Genomic DNA, 22,429 nt, shown 5'->3' with positions numbered 1-22,429 from the left:
TTCTAATACAGAAAGCCCAAAGCATTTCCCAGTGGAGTGTCTTAGTAGAATTACATCAGATTTGTTGCCACTGTACCACCAGCTGTGTGAGGTCATATCTTCAACTGGGTCCAATCCATCTGTGCCGCTATGTATGGGGGAAGAGGGTGATAAATGGACTGCAAGAAACGCAGACATTTCTCCCAGAATAACTTCAAGTTGAGAACGTAGAAAGAAAAAGAAATAGAGTTTTCACGTCAGCTCTGTTGTAGAACAGATCTACATTGGCCTTAAACTGCTAGAAAGTCAGACTCTCCTTTAACTCAGGTGGGTTTTAGTCAGTGGCCTCCTGCTGAGTAGACGCAGAGTGTCCTAGCTGGCCACAGATTTGTTACAATGGGCACATGTTTATCTAGGTGCACAGATGGGAAGGCCGGAAAAGACCATTGTGCTTGTCTCGTCTGACCTCGTGCATGACACAGACCATAGAATTTCACCCTGTGCAGTGTAAGATGTACTGTGCTAACATGAAAAGCCAGAAAGGAGGAAGGGTGGTGGTGGTGAGGAAGGGGACCAAGTTGCCCAAAAACTCTTTGCAAAGACCTGTACCCCCCATCTCTTCTACCCTCCTCAAACAGCTGCAGGGCCTTTCTTGGTTCATCTTGGACTTGGAGGACACTGCCAGGGCAGCAGGATATATTGTCCATTTAGACTCAAGGAGTATTATTTAGTCTGGAGACTCTCAAAGGAAATATCCAATTGCACGTGAAAAATCTCTGGAATTTCGTTCACTCTCTCCAGTGTCCCTGTATCTTTGAAACCTCCAAAACACAATTGCTCCTTTATCTACCCGCCTCTGGCTCAAGACTTCACCAGCCGTTTCTGCCCTGCCTAGTGTAGTGCATTACTGCCTGCCCTAAGGGTTAAACAAGAAGGTGAGTGTCTTTGCCCCTGCTCCCCCTGCCCCAGGCAGATCCGTACATTGAAGGGTTTGCTGGTGACTATGGGAAAGAGAAAGTTTTCAGGCTTGTAATGGAAGAGGAATCAGAGCAACACAACCAGGCCAAGGTCTGCTGTCAGATGAAGGGCTGAGACATCACCGTGACAGGTGACCTCATAAGAGCCCTAGGCAAATAATTTACAGTTTTTCCTTCACATTTAAATTATGAAAACAGACTGGCCACTTTCATTCTCTGTTTCTGATCAGTTTCACTGCCTCCTTCTCCTGCACTAGCACAACCTTATTGTGTTCAAGTTTTCAGTCATTCAGGAAAAGTTTATATCTGCAGGGCTTAGGTACAGGGGCATTAAATTGCTGAGTGGACACTATCATTCAGAAGATAAAGGGCTGTTAATTCAATTTAGTTAATTCCCTTCCAAAGCAAATTAAGTTAAACTGAATTAAGGCCACTTTAATTCTGAATGACAGTGTTCACACAAGGGTTTAATGCAGTTTAACTACACCACTTTAAATTCACACCAGAGCTGTAACTGCCCCTTGTGGATGTGCTCTCATGGAGGAGTTACAGCACTTTGGTGTACAATGCTATTTACACCCTTATAATCCGAACTGCGGGGTAGTGTAGACACAGCCTAAGTGACTTGCCCAGCGTTACACAGGAAGTCTGTGGCGGAGCAGGGAATTGATTCCCAGGTTTCCTGAGTCCCAGAGAGTAAATAACTGAAGGGTGAGAAAAGCTTCAAACCTGAAACACATTTTCTTACTGAAGCTTTTAAAATTTTAGTTTCATTACAACAGCAAACCCACTTTTTTTTTAAAAAGAAACAAAATCTCTAGATATTTTGTTTAAACTACTTGACAGTCTCCTTTACTCCTACAGTTACCCTCAGCATATACCATGTGCACCCACACCTCCCAGCCCCAAGCTGCTGAATGTTTGAAAGAGTCTCTAACCTGCTAATGGAACAAGCTTGCTAACTACATGCAGTGATACACTTGCGCTCCATGTTTTGCACTGACAGGGAGGAATTTGGATACTGATCTGATTTCCAGCAGTGCTAAATAGCCAGTAATTCCAACTGAAGTTGATGGGAGCTGCAGGTGCTCCGGACTTTTTAAAAATCAGGTTCCGTGAATGCAGAAATCAGGTTTGGAATGTGTCTGGTCCCTGTTTTCCTTCCTCAGAGTAGTGAAAAGGACTAAGATCACCCAGAATTCTGTGCCTTTATGCCTGAAGGAAGCCAAAGTTACTTAACTCCTGACCAATTGTTGAGAACAGTCTGAAGCCAGCAAACGGAGGGTTAAGGAACAGTGACAGGGAGGATGTGTCGGGAATGCCGTAGCAGCCTCCCTCCAGGTGTCCATGACAAAGTTTCCAGCCAGGCAGTTGGCTCCAATATATCCCTTTCCCCATGACTTGGGCATCAGTCTTCCCGAGCTTCCTCTGGAAACCCAGAGTAATGGACACCTGCTTGTACATTGCTGCCTCACTGACATCAATAGCAGCGAAGCAGCTCCATGAAAAGGAGGCCGGGGAAGTCTGACAGCATGTCCGATGCATTTCCTCTGAACGGCGAGCTGGGCGAGCTTGTAAAGAGGTAGCGCCAAGAGCACCTGTGCTCTTAAATCAAAGCAAGTGGCTGCATGTATGAATGGAGCCAGAGGCAGAACATGGAAGAGCGGGGAGGGTCATAAAAGGGAAGTCAGGTCGAGGAGAATGCTGGACACTAAGGGAGCCTTCAAGGATAAAGTTTGCCTTATAAGGCAGCCCCCCTCGCTAGTATCATGGGGGACGCAGGCCACCACAGCACAATACAGCTTTGTTTTGGGCACACACTGTATCCCACAATGTTTTGCAGGAGGGAACAATTAAGCAAGTTGCACTCCCAGGCCAGGAGGCAACGCAGAGGAGGAGGCTCTCACGGCGCCAGTAGCGAGCGTTAAAAGCCCATGCAAATTGCTGCGCAGAGGAAGTCATCTGCAGGGCACAACAGCAACAAGTTTTATTAGTCCTACCGAATCCGGGAACTATCTCCTGGCACTTGATCTATGAACTAGTTACAGCTCGACAGATCTAAAGGACTCTTGTGACAGCGAGATTGTGGGAAGGGGTAGAGAAGCAGCTGGTGCTAGGTGAGCTGAAGGAGCCCGATGGGGAGTGTAGCTAGAATCAGGTAGCAAGCCAGTAGCACTGTTACAGCGAGCAGTACAGGCAAGCAGAGGGATTGCACTTTGAAGTGCGGCTGTTGTAGAACATGGTTTCCAAGCTGGGGAGAGGGCTCTGGCTCTCATTCAGCCTGCTACGCCGCATCTGCGCTGCCTGTGCCTCATTTCACATTGTGCACGACTCCATTGTTTTTGGGGGTGGCTGGCTGGGGCTCCTACAATGCCAGTCATTATCCTCTGGCCTCCTCCTCTTGGACAGCCCCTTTCCATCTGGGCTTAGGAGGCCTGCACATACACAAACACGCATGCACATGAAAAAGAGAGAGGGAGAGAAATGACTGGCACCAAGGAAACCATGGGGGGGTCTGAATCCTCAGGGTCTTGGCTTGGGTTCCATCACTCATCCATGGGGAGTCCTTTGGGAGCTAACTGAAACCTGGAATGAAGAGTCCCTAGAAGTGTCTCTTCTCCCCTCCCCACAGTCTCTTGAGAGCAGCATACTGCTGCACAAGATCACACGGGCCCCATAGGGTTCATAAAACCCCTCTTCTAAGTGGACCTCAGCTGCCAATCCCAGCAACTGTAGCAAATCCATGGTACCAAGACCAGCTGTAAGTGTCAGGGGTCTCTTGGTGTCATGGTCTCCCTTCAGCTCCCTCTGCAGCAATGCTTAGTTTTTTCTGTCACCACCCACATAAACCAATGACACCCCAGCCAGCTATTAACCCCTTTCCTCCAAGCTGTGCTGACTCTTCCCCCACTATTTGTGAGACTCTGATGAGCAACCCTGCTGGGAAGTCCTTTCACTGGCCCCAGAGCCAGACCGGAGTGCAAATGGGAGCTCCGGCTGGCAAGTCCAGTGTTTGCGATGCAGGGCTGTGCGGGGTGGCATAAGGCTACCCAAGACCATGGCTGGTGGCTTCCAGCTGAACCACACAGAGCCCCACTTTGGCTAGTCACCAGTTTCCCTGCTGGCTTTCCCCCAACCCCCGAGCTGTTCCTGGTGCTCACCATTGGAGATCACGGCCCTTTGTATTCTCTTCTTTTGAAAAAAAAATTTTTTTTTTATTAATGAGCCCACTGAGATCACCAGGGTGACGCATTGGCCCAGTGACATCATCACCCTCATGGTGGCTTCCAAGGCATTTTTGAGTCATCCTCCTACCACACAAGCAGAGCCGCTTGGCTTAATAAAAAATAATTAAACAAAAAAAAACCCACCCTCCTCTCCTGGAGCAGCAGAGAACCAGGGGCTGGGAGGGGTTTGACTCGGAGCCTATCCTGGCACACGCAGTTGCATTCACCTCTTGATCACTTTGGGTTTCACAAGCTAGTCCAAGTTCATTAGCTTTTGTCCTGCTTGTAATTTTAAATCTATGTTCCCCCCCACAGCCTCACCCTTGGGAGATTCCATGAAAACCAGCACCCTTCCTAGCTGAATGGAAACCTGTGCTACAGATTAGCGAGAGGAGAAGAATACTTGAGCTTGGCACAAGTGGATACCATGTAGATGCTAGAGAGATGTCCTCCTCTCTCTGCTGGTCCTTTCATCCCATCTCGCTCTATTTCTTTCTCACTCCACCTGATTGCTGCTCTCTCTCTTTTCCCTCTCCAGCGCGGCTTCATTTTTCACAATTTCTCACTGCTTGTTTTTCCATCTCCACCAGTCTCCGCTCCATTTTCACCCTGCATATTCATTTCCCCCTACCACATTTTTACCCCATTCCCCCACACTGGAGCACTCTTCCTCCTCCCCTTTCTCTGTGTCTGTCCTAAACCAAACGCAAGGCCCATTAAATCCAAGTCCAGCTTTCCAACCCACGCAGCATTGGAAATCAGTCAGGAGCAAGTTCACCCATCCCTAGCTTAAACCTACAGCTGCATGAAAGGGAAGCATCCAGGAGCCGAACAGAGAGATCCAGGCTGCGGAGCCCCTGCCAACCAGGACAGGAAACTCATAGTCAAACTCCAAAGGGCTATGGCTGCTCTGGGATGCGGGAGTGCTGGATGGCACGTGGCTATTCTAGCTGTGTGTTAGGCAGGAGCTCAGTCCCTCTTCTCTGGGTCCAGCTGTGCTGGTGGAATCACACCATCCATGAAGTGAACACGGAATCAAACAAAGAACAGGCAAAAACCAGCTTCTGTTTATCTTTCTGGGTGGAAACAGGCCTAGCATTTCCATGGTTCTGAAATTGCCAGTGAGATTTTGGCTGACCAAGGATCTCCGCCTCTTATCACAGCCAACCAACCACAGTACATGCTTAGCTTTTTCCACCGATCTAACCAGCGGCCAGTTGCTCACTTAAAGAGATTAGTTTCTTATGTGCCTGTTTAATTAATAATGGGGTTGGGAATCGACACTGACAAAAGCCAGGGAATCCAGAGTTCAGGTGGCAAGTCTTGTCCTGCGTAATAGCATAACCCATTGATGGCTATGCAGGGCTTTGGAGCTGGCAATGTGTGTCACTCCCTGCCCACTTGGAACTTCCAGGAGAGGCTTGAACATAGACCCTCCTGTTCCTAAAGCCATAGGTTCCTGCCAGTTGAGCTAAAGGAGAATCTCCATTAACTATTATTGGTATGGGATTTGACACACACACATAAGTGAACAGCTTAGGTTCTACATGAGTTGGGAAAGTGGTTAGTTCAGTACCGCACTTGGTATGTCCAGAGCATCTCTCGGCCAAGGACTTCCAGCATAGCATATTAACTACTTAAACCCCACAATACCCTAAGGAAGTAGATAAGGAGTACGTAGGGCACTACCTCCAGGGTGAGGTACAGCACCTCTAACAGCATATCACAACACTACGCAATGGTTAAGATCAGGAAGGAAGACAACTTCCTCATTGTACTGTATCCAACATACTGTCTATTACCAAAGATCCCCATGCAATGTTTGTATGATTTAGAGTGTTTGACCAGAAACACAGGATTAATCCCAATTTGCATAATTACATCTCACCTCCCAAAATTCCTCCTGTAGTTTTAAGTGACTCTTCCTCACTTCCTGTTCTGAAATGCTGCATGATGTGGGTGTTAAACCCAGAGGTGGCTGCACTATCGCATACAGCACTTTGGGATGAGAGGCACTACGTAGCTGTAAGCAATTGGAGATAGGTCTGACCCAGAAGTTCAGATTCTACCACCCCCCTCCTTTGGGACCATCTAGATCCAGACCTAAACATTGCTTCTCAGACGCACCGTCACAGGGTAGATACACCCTGTCAGGTCGCATGTGACAAATAAGGGGTTACAGCTCAAGTGGCTAGAGTAGATATGGCAGAGTAGTGCGGCCTAGCGGCCAGAGTCCTTGAGACTGCCCTTACTCCCAGGGCAGCACGGCCTAGTGGTGTGGGGCAGGGTAGGGAGCCCCAGACTCACCCTTCTCTACAGGTCCTGACCCAGGGCCCTGTGAAACCAGTAGTCCGCAGCTCCCGCTCAGTTTCCTATTTTAAGTGTCACATTCCCTGGGTGGCTTCCTACCCTTGGTTCCTGCTCTGTCAGTTCTCCTGGGGTGTCAGCCTTCCGGCTCACTCTTGTCCTCTGGGGTCAGCAGGGGTTCCACCATCGATCCCACTGGCTTGGCCTTCGTGGTCTGTAGCCCTAGCAACTCCCTGGCAGGAGCCTACACGTCATGTCTGTTCTGTGTCTCCAGGTTGAGCATGCCCAGCAGGGCCGAGGGGGCATGGCCTCTTCAGCCCACAGTGTGCGGTTAACCCCAGCTGGGTCAATGCAGGGTAGATACACTCCATCACACGCACCTAGAGCCATGTTTATCATGGCACCATGTCAGTGAGGCGTCATAGCAACTCCTGAAGCTGAAGGCCCAGAAGGACAGTACGCTGTCGTATTGCGTAAGGATTTTGCTTAGCAATTGAAAGGCTTCCAAACTAGCTCTTACTCACAGCACTTTGATTGGGACACAGGCTGAATTCCAAGTGCTGTTCCGGACTGCTTTTACTAGCATATTCATAGCCGTCCAGTCTCACGTGGCAACACTGGCAGGTTCTTATACAATGGGCAATCCGTCTCTTTAGCTAGGTGTCTTTTAGACTCATCACTATTCACACAGATCCTCGTGCAAAACAGAATAGATTCCCTTTGGGACATCAGCTGAGGCCTCTCTTGCTCCACCCCCCACCCTTTACTAGGGGGCTCCTCCCAAAGAGGTGGAGTTGAGTTATGGGACCTATCTCCCCTTATTATAGTCACCCCGTATTTATGATGTTTCACGCCTTTGATTCTCGCAGCATGGGAAGCAGAGAGATCTTCCTGCAATTTAATTTGGAGTATGTGTATTCTTTGGATCCTGGTCTCACTCTCCAGAAGTGGTAGAGGGAGAGAAGAGAAGGGTTCTGCTTTCGTCCTGAGGTGCAGTGAGACCTTTCATTGGCTTTCCACCCCCTCCCTGGTGTAGAGACACCGATCACGGTCTTGTGATAAGAGCGTCATTGCCGGTGAGATATAAATAAGCAGCAGACCGGGGTCACTGAGTCTGTGTCTTACTCACAGCAAATGTGTCAGCCAAAGTTCTTCAGGCAGGAAACGACGTTTCCCCCCTTTGTCTGTCTCGCTGTCCGCCCTTCCTAGAGGTGTCTGTACAACAGGGTATTACCACATCTCTCTCTCAGTTCTCCTCCTCTCCATTCTCTTCCACCTGGGACAGCCAGACATACCCACGTGTATTGTAGCACTGGCATCTCCTCCAGTTGGGATCCATTTGTGTCCTGTCATCATAGCTTGGGAAGTTTGTGCTAGGCAGAAAGAGATAGGTTACAAATGTGTGCTGTGGTTTAGCAGCTTTGGAATGATCACAACGGTTTCGGCTGCAATGTCCGGGGAAAGCTCCATCTCCTAGCTCTGCGTCAGGACTTTGGAGCAGCCAGAGAGTGAACAGCTTTCAAAGAATTCACCCCCGGCTTCACCTGAGAACCAGCGCATTCTTGAGAGTGGAACACATCCTGGATGTGTTGAGTCATGCCGGTTGGGGTGCCCGTGTTCAAAAAGGCAGCTTGTTTTTCACTTTCTTGAGTCTTGGAGAGGAGAATGGGCTAGTGGTTTGAACAGGGGACTGGGAGTCAGGATCTCTGGGTTCTGACACTAGCTACTCTGTCACTATATGTTCTATGGGTGCTTGGCACGTCACAGCCATGGTGGGAAGAGAACCCAGCTCCACTTCCTCCAAAAGCACAATCCCCTAAGCCTTAGCAGGCAGCACTATAAGGACTATGACGCATTGTGACCATGTCTGATTCCCTCCAGTAGAGGCAGAAATGGAAATACTTAAATTAGCCACTTCTGTCGCATGCTGTGTGAACCGCAGATGAAAAGTACAAGTGATTATTGTTAGCGTAGTCGATTCAGGCCAAGTTTTTGAGAAACAGGGATTAAGGCTGGCAGGGTTGGGAGTACTAGTAAAAAGCACTATATAAGAGATAGGAATCATTGTACTGGCCTCCTGCCGGGGTGGGTGGGTGTCAATTTCCACCCCGTGGTGCAGTTTTTATTTATAAACCATATATGAGACCTTTTTCTTTCTAAAGATTTCTAAATTTCAGCTGTCTTTCCTTAAAATAAAGGCAAAACAAATTATAAACGCATAACTAAACCACAGCTCTGCCAGTCAGGAAGCAAACAACCAGACTAAGAAACCCATCTGGCTAGGTGGCATCCTGGGTGGGCACCTTCCTAAATGTTTCATGAATGGCATTGTTACTGGGCTCGAGGTGGGGGGGAAACCGAGGCAAATTAAAAAAAAAAATATCAACTCTTCCTTCAGTGGCGGGGAAGTAGAAGGGGAGGTGGGATGGTTATGGGGAGGACCACCTCCAAGGTCAGAGCCCGAGTCAGTCATCTCTCTCACAGGGAAGACTATGTCAAAGACGAGCAGCAGTTGGGTTAACCCTGGCGTCTGGCTTCTCTGGCACCACGAGGCGTGTGGTTTCAAACCCCGTCTGCCTCCCTACTGAACAACAATGCAAGCCAAGAGAGAGAAAAAAAACCCAAATCCCCTTAAAGGAAGCCGAGGGCCAGATGTTGTCGGTTTCCTGTCCAATGCTGCCACAGTTGCCATACCCTGTGGTTGTGGTTTGTCTGTCTATGGCTTGTATGTGAGAGACTGAAACAGCACTTTCCGGAAAGTCCCGCAGCAGCTGCACTGATACCTGACAGGCGTCAGATTTGCCACAGCCAGGGGGCTCTGTCTCGGCGGCAAGGGAAGTTCTGCTCGTTTTGCGCTTAAGCTTGTTGATGATTTTAGTGCCGGGGAGGCTTGCCACAGAAAAGTCCCAGCAAACTTTCAACAGACCAGGCCCCACAAGTTCCCCTGCCCAGATGCCCCTCCCTGACCAGCAGGGACCATCTCCAGGCCCAGGACGATAGCTCACTTTCCATGGCCCATTCACGCTTCGGCTCCTTTGCTGGCCAGTTTGTGAGGGTGGTTTTGGTGATGTGGACACCGGGGCCAGATCCTGGACTGGTGTAAATTAGCGTAGCTTCATTGAAGTCCATGGAGCAAAGCTGATTCACATCATCTGAGTCTCAGCCCCCAGATTCAGACAACAAGCCATGTTCGGTCTCATTGTATCCATTGACTTCAGTGGTGTTTTGACTAAGCACAGGAAATTGCCCGTGCAAGTTGTCAGCATCACTTTGAATATTCTAATCACAATGGTAATAACTACAGTTGTCTTTGGAAAGCCCCACAGGGCACTTAGGATGCTGCAAGGACAATTATAATGCAATAATCACGATATTTAAAATGCCATGAAACACACCACACAAACCCCAAGCAATGTTTAAGAACCCAAACCTCAGCATCATAAACCAAACAAGAGAGGGACTTAGGGTAAGATCCGCCCTAATTGAAATACTGAAAAAGCTGATTTCTAACTTTCCAGATAACACAACCAGCAGCAGTTACAGCATATAATAATCTTAGGCCCTTATCCTAGAAAGGAATCTGCACGGGCAGTCCCCTGTGTCTGCATGTAACTTTATTGATGGACACTACAGAGCGCTCAGTATAGGCTCGGGGTCCTAGAATGTAGGGTGTGGGTAATTATTCAACCTATACACATAATAAAATCTGAGAAAAGAGCTCTGTTACCCAAGAACTGGACACACAGGCACCTCTTCTGCTGGTCAGTTACACAGGTGTAAATCCAGAGCAACTCCCCTGATCGGAATGGAGTTACTCTGAATCTATGCTGGTGTAAGGGACAGCAGAGTTGGCAACATAACGAGCTGGTTCCAGCTGAAAAGTACTCAGAGAAACACCTGGTACAGTGACAGCCAATCCAATCAGCCATAGGTTGTCATACTACTACTTTACGGTGCACCTTTCATCCAGCTGTGGTTATTCTGCATGTCAGACTATAGCTCTAAATCATAGAGCCTGGACTGGCAAGAGTGTTTGGGTGTTTTTGCTGTTGTGCCTTTCCACCTCCTCAGCACTGATTTGGGCTTGACCCAGGCAAAATTCAAAAGGAGGTTGGACCGAAAACAGTCTCTGGGATGGGGCCCTCTAAGAGCTGCCGTTTAAGGATAATAGGAAGAAAAAGCAAATCCAGTCTGTTTCCAACAAGAGAAGGAAATGGAACAAAGGAACCAACAGAAAATTCTGCTTACACACCACTACTTGCCACCGTCCACAGCTTTGCTAAGGGAACCTGGCCGGGGCTAAGCTAGGCCAACAAAATGTTTTAAATTAAGGCATCTGCATGACCTGACAATTCTGGAACCTGATCTGTAAAACTAAGGCTGCTTGGGATAGCTACAGATCGTGAGCCTTTGCCGGGTATATGGGCCACCCAGCTTAGTGCAGGAGAACTATTTTTCTGTTTTTAGGTATTAACCTAACCTGCTGAAAGGCACTCTTAGTGGAGAGCAAGGGTGTCCACCCAGGGCGTTGGTGCAGAGTAATTAGTACTAGTGCACACAAGTGACTCTGCCCTAGCAACCCGGGGCTTTTTCCCTGTGTAGACAAGCCCTATTAGTAACAAGATTTTAAAGATGGCTAGAATGAGGCACAGATTGGTTAAGCGATTTGCCCAAGGCCTTGCAGTGCGTCAGTGGCAGGGCTAAAACTAGAGCTCAGAAGTTTTTGTTTTCCAGTCTCTTGCCACTCCCTTCCCGTCCCCCCACCCTGTACAGCACACTGACAGAAAGAAGGAAAGTGCCAGACCAGTAGGATACAATGAAATCAGCAAGAGGCAATGCTGATCACTATCAGCGTCTGTGGCAATTAATGAGCACATTCTCCTCTCACAGTAAGTTCCGGAAAACTCTCCTAAGCCATCCAAAGATGCCTCAGGAAGTGCCAGGAGTGGACGTCAGCCCCATTCACTAGCATCCATCCCTGATGCCAGGACTTCGTAAGAGATGCAGATGGAATATATCTGGCAACCGCGCCAGCTGGCCAGTGCAGCGCTAGCAGTGAAGATGGCCATCGCAGGCTGTACGCTGCACTCTGCCTCGCTGGCGCGCTGAGGAAATATGCAGGGCCTAATTCAGTGCATGTCAGAAAGAAGGATGCTTTTTTGGTAACTGGATGGATAAATGGATCCCCCCAGGAACTGCAACACCCCAGACATGAAATATTCCTAGAAGAGAGAGAGAGAAAAATTGGAGTCCCTTTCAGGCAATACCCACGTGTTAGCTTTTTACCACACACAAGGCAAACCTCTGCTTTCAGCCTGCCAGACTTTCTGATTAAGGAATATCAAAGAACTAAGGGTCCTTAAGAGAATGCAGAAGCCTGTGTGCCTCCTTGTAGTGCATAGGAACGGAGTAGCATCCCTTTAAATATTCTGTGAGCCCTCTAGTGGTGCTTACTGTGTTCTATGATGTAGAAGCTGCCAGAAACCAACCAGAGCAGCAGGCTGTATCTAGCTAGGCCTGCCATGTTTGTGTGTATTTAGTAAACACAGTTGTGTGAGACACACACACACACACACACACACACACACACACCCCCGCCAGGGCCCATGAGGGATTGTTTTGTTGTGTAAAGAGCAAATGACACATCACTCTTCCATTTCAACTGAACCAAAAAAAATGGCAGCTGCTTCCAGCAGGGAGCAAAAGGAATGCAAATTGTCCGTACACAGAAAACAAAACACACCCGTTACATAGGAGATTCTGGCTAGTACAGCGTAGGCAGGGATTGGCCTAGGGACGTGCGCATTTCAAACTACCAACCGCACCCCATTGCCCACAATTCCTCCAGGACCCAGAGTGAAGAAACGAATCCAGAAATGGGGAGAGTCCAGGACAGTCTGCAACAAAGATAAATCAGAAGAGCAAGAGGGCAGGATTTCCCCAACATACCAAGACACCCTTTAGCCCTTGAGGAAAGATATTAATTCTGACACTCTCCACCGGGCTGTGTATCTCTGTGTGGCTGTGGGGAGCCGACCCAGAGTGGTAGCAGTAGTCTAATGGTTCAAATCTAGGATTGGGAGTCAGGGGACCTGGGTCCGCTTCCCAGTTTCGCCACTGACTTGGTGTGTGATCCTGGGCAAGTCACTTTACTGCCCTGTGCCTCAGTTTCTCTACCTGTAAGATTTGTATTTATTTGTTGTCAGGTTCAGTAAAGCGCTTGGGGATGCTTGGGCGAAAGGCACTAGAGCAGGGTGGAGTGGGGTTATTATTTAGCACATATTATCCCCTCGAGGACCAGGTGGACTCCCCTTCCCTTCCCTAGGGCAGCCTCTCTGTCTCTCTGTCTTTTATTTAATCGTGGTGTAATCCTGATTAGTTACAGCCTGCTCTTGTTTCTCCACAAAGCCATGTGGGCAGCACCACTCACGCGCCGCTGTCTGCCTTAGCCCTCTGATGGTGAGCCAGAGCAGGAGGAATTAACCACTGAGCTGTCTGGCCGCATCTCCAACAGGAAGCTGTTCCGCTTACGGCCCAGACAGCAGGCTTCAAGGTGCCTGCAGGAGGATGTCATTGTCTCGACATGTGGGGTGGGGGAGGGGGGGCAGCTGCGCAGGGAAGAAAGGGGTGGGAGAAAGAAAGAGCACATAGCAAAAAAAAAAAAAAAAAAGCAAAGGAGGGGAGGGGGAGCAGGAAGAACAGAGAATCCAGCCGTTGGCACTAGCAACTTCAGAAAGGCTGAAATAAACCAGCCGAAAGGAGCAGGCAGGCTCAACCCACCCATTGACTGTAGTGGAGTCACCCCAGGGTTGTCCCATCAACGATCCACATTTTGTGACCACCTGAAAACCAACGCCAGCTGCAGCAGCAGAGGTGTTGCTACATTCCCTGGGCCCAGGCTGGGGGACTGAGTGACAGATGTGTGGCAGGCATGGGTAGGCTTGTCAGGGTGCCGTATCACATGCATCCACGTCTCCCGTTTAGCATCCAAGCTGGGAGCATGATTCTCCACAGCCGTGTGCTGGCACTTGCACCGGCGTGAAGTGGGTGTAAAATGTCACTACTGCCAAAGCCCAGTGAAGTCAATGGAGTCATGCCACTGACTTCAGGAAGGGTCAGCTGAGTTGGGGACTCTGATGTAGTCGCCTCTTTTGCACTGAACTGTGCCAGAGGGCAAACAGCCACACAAGGCACAAGGCGGGGGAGAATCAGGCCCACAGCGGTGCGCTGAGCACGTGCTCCCCTGCACACATCCATGAGCAAGTGCAAGGGAGGGCTTTGGTTTGCCGTGTGCTTGCGAGCGACACGTATGGATGTGAGTGTGCATTACACGGGCCACATGTGGAAATCCTAGAGGGGGCTTAAAGGGGAGGCAAGACTTGAGCGCAGTATTAACTGTGGTGTCAGCCTGAAGCCAAGCAGTCTGAATCCATTTTAACGGGGCCTGGGATTCCTGCCCTCTCCTAGTGCCATGTTCTGTCCTAGAGCAAGTGCACCTCTGAGCACAGAACCGGACCTTTGGCTCTGAAAGAACAATGCAGCCATGCATGGTACACAGCAACGATCCCAGCTCCCCCGCCCCCTTTAGTGCTGGATTCTGAACCTAGAAAGATCACCTTTTGATGGGAAAGCCTAATCTTGGGGAACCAGAAAGTGCACAGCCTGTGTAGTGTGCCAGGAGTTATCACCCAAGCTCTCTTTGGTGGAACATTGTCTTCTAAGGGGAGAAACAAACAAAAGGAAGACAGATGTATGGTAACCTCAGCCAGTTGAGTTTCTGCAGGTGGCCCAGAGCCAGCTGAGCTCTCCTGAAGTTCCCACAGCCAGCTCTGCTCTTGGGAGGGTCCTTTCACCCTCTTTTGCAAGAGTCCTGGGGCTGACCTGGTCTCTAAAGGACCTCAGAGCAGCTATGTCCTTTGAGGGCCTCAAAGGCTCCAGCTGAGTTCATGTGAGCTTCCCACCTTTCCCATCACTGAGGACAGACAGGGTAACTTACCCTAGCCTGTCTAGGTGACGCTGAGGAAATGATTTGCTAATGAAACGTGACATTTTCAACTTCTGAAGCCTGCTTAATCAGAACGACCTCTTCCACTTTCAAGTGGTTTGGGCTGCAATGAGCAGTAATTAAGGGGATTTTCCAGGCCGGTTCCTCTGCTTTTCAAGCCAGGCTGACTTCTCTCCCTCTGATGTTTAGCTTGGGTGGCATTTGGCCACCAGCTGTGAGCAGGTAGTGCCTGTGCATCCAGCAGCACATGGGCCTTTGCTATGCTGACTGAGATGAAGGGAGAGCTGCGGGAGGTTTTCATCTTTATGGTTCTCCCCCACCACCTGTGTGATTTTCCCGGTGATTTCTCCAAACCTACAACAAAGCTCCTGGAGCAGATCCTGCTCTCAGTAACATCAGTATAAATCTAGAGCGACTCTCTTGCAGCATTACAACCCCACTGTGCCTGAGAGCAGAACTGGACACTGGAGCGCTCCCGGGGACTACTCAGGGCCAAAATCCTCGTCAGCTGGATCTACGGTGCTGAATCATGCCTGCGAGCACATTGTTTTGGGCATGGGATTGACATTGTCCTTTCCTTCAGACAAGGGGCTGGGCTAGGCATGGCTTTCAGGGACCTTGTGACAAGCCAGTCTCACCTGTAGACCTCACATGGCCATCAAATCAAACCCAAATTGGAATCCAGGACTTGCTGGCCCAGCTAGGGTACCACGGAGGGGTATCATGTAGAAAACCTGGCATCTGGAGCAACTCTGGGATGCTTGGGAGAGAGGAGTATCTAAGCCTACCTCTACCAACTGATTAGGATGCATTTGATTTCTGAACTGGAGGGTGCCAAGCTAGGGACAGAGAATGGTGCTCAATGAAAAGATGATGGGGGGAGAGGATTGGAACAAAGTAGAGGGCCCTACACGGCTGCTCCTGGCCATGAACAAGGCGAGTAGCCTACTGGGATCTGAACTTCCCTACATACCGACCGTTGGCCACCCCTTTTCCCCATGAGGGGCCACAGCAAGAACTCTGGCTCCAAACCCATGGCCATACTTTGCGTCCTGGGCTGAGCTTTATGCTTCTGGTCCACAAAGAGAGAGAGAGAGCCAGACATGGCAGCACGGCCTACGGTTTGCTCCTGAAGGGGCACAGGTGCCACTGCACTCAAGTCCTGCCCCCGGCTGCAGCTGCGCATTGTGAATAATATCCCCGCCCACAACGCCTGCGAGCGCAGCACCAGCCCTGGACGAAGAGAAACAAGTGCGCATCGGGTTTCTAAGAACAACTGGTGCAAGTCCCAGATCTGAGCTGGCTTCAATGGAGCTGAGCCCAACTGTTTTACATCAAAACAGAGATTTTTCCTCCACACTCAGCCTGTTTCCACTTATAGCAGGGCAGGGGCAGTCTGCAGTTTCCCCATTGCAGCACACAGGGAGGGGGGAGGGTCTGATTTGTGCTGTCACCTGGATCTTCAGTCCCCCAACACCACAGACTTGGGCCTGCCACCTCCCCCAGCCTTCTGACTTCACCTGGTACCGTGGTGCTGTCAGGCAGTCATTCGAACAGGAGCCTGGGACTCAGACTTTCTGGAGGATACATCCCAGCCACTGACTCTGTGTGACCGTGGGGAGGTCACGGCCCTGCTCTGGGCCTCGTTTCCCCACCTGTAAAATGGGTATAATGATTCTTTTCCACCTTGGGGATGCGCTTTGAGATTAAGGCAGTGCTAATGTGATTTTCAGAAGGGCAAAGCACCCACAGCTCCCACTGGCCTGCAATGGGAACTGGGCATTCTCGGCACCTCTGAGAATCAGGCCATAAACTCACTGCAGGACTCCTCGTCCATTGGATGGAAGTAGACACCAAAAAGAGCCTGAACCCAGCTGATCTGCATGAATTTGTGTGAAGGTGACTGTATCCTATACCTGTAAACAGAGCAGCAGCCAGTCTCTTGGGTTTACAGAGACCGCCAGCAAAACATGGGACATTAAAGACTCAGTAAATGATGGAAGTAAAGGCCCCTGCAGCTGCTCCTCATTTCTGGAAGCAAGATCTATCACTGAACTTCTGGGCCACATGCACTCCTCACGGTTAACTTCACCAGACACCCGACGTCATCGGCTCTTCCTACGTGGCCAGGATCTGTTCTCTCATTTGCAGCCCCCATCTGTTAGCGCAGCCTCCTTGTATCTCGGTCTCATCTGTCCTCATGACTTGACCACGCTCTTACATTCTTCTCTGTCCCCGCTCTGCCATGACCCATTATTTCACTCCTGCACAGCATCTTGGGGGGAAGCTGATGTGACAGGCTGGAGGACTCCAGGCAAAAGGGAAGTCGCACCATGGTGCCCCTCTGCTGGGTTTTCTTCTCTCTATGTTACAAGCCAGCAGTGAGGCTGTGAATTCTCCATGCCATGAAACACAAGGAGGGACAGCAATGACTGTTGGGGGGAGCAGGGCAGGTCTTCAATGCAAATGAGGTCCTGATCCAAAGTCCATTGCAGCCAACAGAAAGTCTCCCAATTACTTCGGCGGGCTTTTGATCCGGCCCCTGATGAGCGGAAAAGGCTGTGTGTGGAGTATTTCTACAGCCACACAGGACCGTTCAGTACCCGCCCCCCAGTACGAGGTGCAGGAGCACCCACGGTTATGGAGTCCTCCTGTTTGGCCCAAGGCTCCCTCTGAACACACAGAAAACGAGAGAAGAAAAGCTTGAGAGAAAATACAGTGTAAATAGCAATGAAATGAAACTATGTGAAGCAAATCGAAATGGGCCAAAGCGGTGATGTTCCAATGCGGATTTGAACTGCCTTGTGTCTGAAAGCAGGGTCCATTCCAGCAAGCAAAGGGTCACACAGTTCTGACCCACAGCAGAAACGCGGTCGAGTCTGGGGACAATCGGAGCGCCCCAGCTCCAGCTGTAGGCAAAGACGCTTTTATTTTGATGATCACAACTTGCAAAGCAGCTAGACTGAGTCACAAGGATGAGACTCCCCAGTTCCTTCTAGACACCAGACTGGGCTCGCGTGAACCCCCTCACTCACTGGTGGAGCGAGTGCAACAGCAAAAAAGCAGCAAAGGAACAAAGGGAGCAAGGATGAGGCACCAGGCTGGGAGTCAAGCACCCTGTAGCTGACTTGCTGGGTGACCTTGGGCACATCACTTAGCAGCTCCGTGCCTCAGTTTCCCCTCTGGAAAACGGGGATACTGGCATTTGTCTCCCACACAGGAGCGGAACTTGTTACCATTTGCCAAGTGGTTAGAAATCCTCCGAGGGATGTTGCTGCATGGCGTGAGTGCAAAGTATTCTGACCGAAACACTGACAAGCTGAGGAAATGAAAGAGTCCCCCGCCAAGCTCAGCACCTCTCTAGAATCCGACCTGGCGAGGGAGGTGAGAAGTGGACCTATGCCAAGCTGGCAGAGGGAGGGCTGAAGGAATCCATCCTGTCCCCCACTCGCCTGGTGGCACACAAATGCAAGCGAGGCAGCAGCAGCGATCCCGCATGGTTGACTAACGCGGCTCCCTGTAGCCGGTCCAACAACAGCCCAGGCAGATCATAAAACAGCCTCTCACATCCATGTGGTTTGCGCTGCTAGGAGACAAGGCACCAAACACAACCTCACGCGGGCTCAGTAAAACCTTATATCCCCTCAGACCCGGAGCTCAGCTGAAGAATTTGCATCACCTAATTAAAACCAAGCCAAGTTTGCAAAGAAAAAAAAAACAAAACCAACCCCAAAAAGCCCCTCCCCACCCCTCTCCATGATTTCAATTACACTAAAACTTGAAAGCTGCCTTCCTGGCCTCTCCCCGGGGGTTTCCTTGCAGAAGCTTTGCTGGCAGGGCTCAGCTGCTAAGAACATTTGAAGGCTAAAGTCACTTCCTTTGCCTGGTGCCCAAAAGGCAGGTGTAGTCCTTTCTCTGGCCTTCCCAGGGAGAAGAGCGAACAGAGAGCTCCTGGGAAACACAAGGAGGCCTTGAAACAGTTGCTCTGGGTTTGGCTGCCGTGGGCGGTCACGGGGTTGTTGTTCTGCAAGGAGGAGGAGACGCTGATCTCTCCTTTATAACCAGAGATGGGGTTGTTCATTTTATTTTGGTTCACCCTTTTTTTTTTTTGGTTTGTTTTTTTAAGCAGCTAGAATAAGGGGCACTGTGGCCAGGTACTATGCCAGCTCCTCCTCCCCATCACCTCTGTAAAACAACCCCCACCTTGGCTCACTCCCAGCCGGCAGCCCCCTGCTATCCCAGTCCTGGATCCCCCCACAGCTCTGCTGATGCACCTCACTCCTCCCTAGCAGCACCCCACGTTGCTTGGCCACAACTTGCGAACTTGTCACCTGCAGCAGCCCTTCCTCTCCCAGGCATGCTACATCGCTCGGCCGACTCCCCCCCACCTCCCTTGGAATGGCCCCCTACTAACCCAGGCATGGGCCTCTCATGAGCCAGACCACAAGACGTGTCAAGTGTCATGCTAGTTTTATGGCAGCTGGAGAAAACCGAGGCCAAATGAAAGCAGAACAACCCCAGCCACAGTTCACTTCAGAGTCCCTGTGTCCAGCAGCAACTTCTCCATTTTCCGGCTTCCTAGGATTCGGTGTGTCTTGGGAAGTTCAGTGTATTAGGCTCTCATCTGTTCATTTTTTCCCCTTTGCAGCAGCCAATCAGACTGTTGGGCTGGGAGGTCACCGCCAAGCAAACCTGCCTGCTGCTCTGTCTCCCACACCCACTCTGCTGCAGGGTGAGAGTGAGGGGGTGCGAGGAGGTGAGGATGATTCGTGCAGCTTGTGTCTCCGTTTCAGCAAATCCAGAACCTGCCCATTCGCTCCTTTCCCAGCAGCTGGCTAAGGCAGGGACCGGCACAAAAGCAAACTGTCGGTGACTCAGCTCAGCGGGGCTGCCCTTCGTCTCAGGAGCTGATCTCAAAGCACGCTGCAAACGTTCATTAAGCTTCAAGGCCATCCTCAGGTAACTGAGCATCCTCCTTCCCATTTTATAGAGGGGTAAACTGAGGCAGAGAGCTTCTCCCAAGCCCCCAAAGCGAGTCAGTGGCAGAGCTGGGAACAGAAGGCAAGAATCCTGCATCCTCGTGTTCTCCCCACCCCCTGCCCCGTCCGAATCACCAGGCAATGCTGCCCGCCAAACCACCTATCTGAGATCAGTGTCTAGCCATCTGGTTTTGCAAAGTGCGTCACTGGACGGTTCCCATCTATCACGTTAGTCAGTGACCCAGCTTCCTGGTGGGAGTTCCTCACCTTGCCAGGCCTCCTCCATCCATCACACAGCAGGACCTCCCCATCTGGTGCTGAAGAACAGAACGGGGGAGGCCTGTCGCTAGGTAGCATGGGGCTGGTCCGGCCCGGCCCGCCTTGAGGGCGGGTAAGTACCAGGGGAAGCATTAGAGGCGCCTTTCTTCAACTGCCTGACACCTCCTGGCTTCAGGTTTCTGGCCGCTGGAAGCCTGTGTGGGGGTGGCAGTGTGTGGGCCGGGGGGCAGCGCTCTTGTGAGGTTTGGACACAATTTTGGTAGCTCACACCCTGTGATTTCTCCTGGCCCTGGTCCCACCTCTGTTTGATGTGCCAGTCAGAGTAGAAAAATATGAACTGGCCCAGTACATTTCCTTGAGCCAGGCCTATTTTTATTGGAGGGGGAGGGGGCAGTGCAAGGATTACTCACCCGTTCTGAGCGGCTTTGTTGTTTGAGCCGTCAGATGGATGCAGCCGGCTGTAATTGCGGTCCAGGCTCCCCTCGCGAGCCGCCTGGCTTGCCTTCCAACACATGGAGATGGCAGCCATTCCAGAGCGGTTAGAGTCCTCGCCTTGCCCTGTGCTGAAGGGCTGATGCAGTGGAAAGCAGCTGCAGGAGGGGAGTGTGCTGCCAGGACAGGCAGCTGGCAAAATAACTCGCCCTTCCCTCCCCTTTTTGCCCCTCGCACACACCCGGGGGGAGAGAAAGGAAAGTGTCCCTCTACCTCAAGCAGCCGGGCAGAAGCGAGCAGAGCCGTGGCTGGGTTTCCAGGAGGAGCTGCCAACCTACTTGTCCACTTCAGGTCCTGGAAGATGTGAGGGGGTGGGTGCTGCATTAGCAGCTGCAGAGCTACTCTTGGATTGGTACAGCATAGCCGGGGTGAAGCTGCTGTGACCCCTGGCACTGGTGTCCTGCCCCAAGAACAGTCAGTGCCAGCCCTCTGAAATGGTGACCCAACTCCCTGCCCGCGGCGCCAGGGATGGCCAGCTGGGTGACATGCCTCCCCGCCCACAACCCAGGCCGATATTCAAAGCCATTGGTACCAGGCTGTATTACAGTGGTACGATGCTGGTTACATCCCCCTGTGGCATGTCTAACACAGTATATGATGCTGATGGTGCAGTGGCTACCCTACAGGTACAATATACCAGCGGGGTGCTTTGGCAGTATGTATGTCAGGGTAAGGCCAATACAGTACATCACCCATGAACTGCTACGGCACCAATAAAGTGCATCAGTGTAGGGCTCTTATGACCCCAGGATAACACCACTACAGCTCCAAGATGGCATGCTGGCATGGTGCCCTGCCTCGGCCTCAGGCTGTCACATCAGTATAGCACTGCTGCAGTACAGGCTGATACAATGCAGACACACAGGAGAAATACCTAGAGGGCAGGAGGCCAGCGTAGTACTGTGCCCTCGTAACATGCCCCTTGCTCCGCATGGGCAGTGGACTGGAGCCGGAGTCAAATCCAAGGGCTGGAGAGGGGATCTTAGTCAGGGGCATATGCTGGAAGTGTGGTTTGGGGTTATAGTTTGGCTAAGTAGGCTGCCTGTGACGAATGTTCATTCCTAGTGGGTGTATCACAGCCAAGGCTTCCGGAGAAAGCAGCCAGTGGAACACAGAGACAGGTCCATATCCGCTACAGTCTGTACACTCGAGAGGATGCAGCTGTATCCTCCACGCCAGACCTGTGCCTGCATTTTCCTTCGTCACTGCTAGAGTGAGCCCCACACTCCCCTCCCCTCCCCGTGCAAGCTCAAGACTGACCTCTGCTAGCTGCCCCTGTGCCTGCCCTCTAGAAGGCATCGAGAGGGGGCAGGAAAGGGAATTAGACCTGTCCAGATTCATGCAGCAGCCTTACCTGCCAAGATCCTTCTGTCACCTCCACTGGGATGCTGGGGCCGTCAGGTTTAAAGGGAGAGTTGTCACAGCCTTGCCTCTGCCATCAGACCCAGGTAGATTCCACCCATCCAGTCTTTTAGCATGATGAAAAGATCCCAGTAAGGCGCCACTGTCAGGGGGGTCCCGCGGATACCAAGTGCATCACTGAGCAGAGTGAGAGGAAAGAATAATAATCTCAGGGAGGGAGAAAGGAAAAAAAAAAAAAAGGACTTTCCCTGCCATGCGCTCAGAGGATGAGAGGGGAGGAAAGTCAATCACTGAAGCTGTGGCTCTGCTCCAACCCATTGTTCTGAGGGAGACTCAGTCGCTGGGCTTTCAGCAGGTGCTACCCAGAAAGTCCCTCACCTCTCCCATTCCTCAGCTCTGGCTGCTAGTAGGAGTGGAGACATTCCTGAGACAGCTGTAACAGCGCCAGCTTCCTGGCTAGTTTTGCCTCACCTTCGTAGAGGAAAATCAGCCAAGCCTACCCATTACCAGGAGAAAGACCATGCCTAGGACTGCACGGCGCTGACGCGGGAGTTCATGCAAAAGCCAGCCGGGGGGAATTCAGAACTGTCTCGGATTTTTCTGGACGCTCCATGCCTGCTGTGGAACCCACCTACTGCATTGATGGACGCGGTCTTGGCCCGCAGAAAGCTGCTGGGTGTTGGGCCATCAGCAGATCCGGGCAGCCACCATGACCCACACAGTAACAAATATCACCCATTAGAAACACAGCTCTCTTCCTCTCCTCCATTCCTCCCTACCACCGCCTGCCATGGCACCTCCTGGAGAGGGGACAGACAACTT

At 51.0% G+C, this 22,429-nt stretch overlaps 1 long non-coding RNA gene across 1 annotated transcript; it reads right to left on the bottom strand.

Annotated features, from left to right (window-relative positions):
* Window positions 1-10,086: 10,086 nt before the first annotated feature.
* Window positions 10,087-21,846, bottom strand: LOC112059402 (uncharacterized). The gene is made up of 2 exons (XR_002888697.3): window positions 21,600-21,846; window positions 10,087-11,712 (listed from the first exon to the last, which is right to left on the bottom strand). It is a non-coding gene; the product is annotated as an uncharacterized LOC112059402 (long non-coding RNA).
* Between the last annotated feature and the right edge of the window lie 583 nt (window positions 21,847-22,429).

Source organism: Chrysemys picta, chromosome 21, assembly GCF_011386835.1.
Source record: "Chrysemys picta bellii isolate R12L10 chromosome 21, ASM1138683v2, whole genome shotgun sequence".
Lineage (NCBI taxonomy): Eukaryota > Metazoa > Chordata > Testudines > Emydidae > Chrysemys > Chrysemys picta.
Note: the sequence above shows the minus strand (reverse complement) of the source record. Positions and strands in the feature narration are given on the sequence as shown.